A 1,061-nucleotide genomic window follows, 5' to 3' on the forward strand; every position below is an offset into this window, starting at 1 on the left:
CAGCCAGCTATAGCACAACTATACCTTGAAAGTGTGTTTTTATTGTTAAATATAAGATGATCTCTGCGTTGCTTGCCTTTCCCTCGTTGCACATTCCCAACTCCTTCCTTATTTTCTAGTAATTCTGTGATGAGTTGGATCAACCTGGTTGCTGATCAACAGTTTGCTTACCTGAGAACCCATCATTTATTGTGTGTGTTAGTTTTCAAGTGGATCTGACTCACCCTTTGGTTGCATGATTACTAGAACTGATGCAAGGGAAGTAATGGAAATACCTACCTGAAGACAGAAGAGAGGTCCAGCCCTGAATGACAGTTGGAGATCAGTCCTAGATTAGCTTGAGTCAAACATGAGGCTGTAGTTACACAAACTCTTCAAGCTGAAATTGCTGCCAAAAGAAACAGTCCTGCCTCCCTGCCCTGCGAAAACAATCCTTTCCAACCCTATGCCACTTCCCTCTGGCATTGATCTGGTTCCCCGTGGAACACGGCTGGTTGTATAGTTGCATGATGATCAGAACAATGAAGTGAGTTACCCGACAACCAGTTTTTCAGGTTAACATTTCAGGTCAACTCCCCAGCCCGGCTCTGTGTGCAGAGGCTGGTGCAGAGGCTGGTGCAGAGCTGGTACCATCTCCTTCAGGGGCAGTGTGGCCTTGACACGATGCGTCCAAGTACAGCCACACACTTCTATTTGCTGGCTCCTAACTGACTTGCCCATGGGACTTTCCCAGCAGGGTTTAGCAACCCCATCTGACCAGGCTCTCAGGAGAATGAGGACAAATCTGGCCAGAGCCAAGGCAAACGAGCCGATGTGACTACCCCGTGGCGGAGGCTCTCCCATGGGAGCCATCACCCCGACGAAACGGCGCTGCCCCAGCGCATGCTTACACCTCTCCCAACTCCAATTCGGCCCCTCGGGAGGTGTGGCGGTGCCCATCTCACCCCAGACGCCCACGTACTGAGGCGATGGCTCCCTGTCCTCACACCCGCCAGCCGGAGCTCATCCCTCACAACACCCTCCCCTCAAGCTCCGCCGCCATGTTGCCCCGCTCCCTTCAG

This window comes from Calidris pugnax, unplaced genomic scaffold, assembly GCF_001431845.1.
Source record: "Calidris pugnax isolate Ruff unplaced genomic scaffold, ASM143184v1 scaffold211, whole genome shotgun sequence".
NCBI classification, from domain to species: Eukaryota; Metazoa; Chordata; class Aves; order Charadriiformes; family Scolopacidae; genus Calidris; species Calidris pugnax.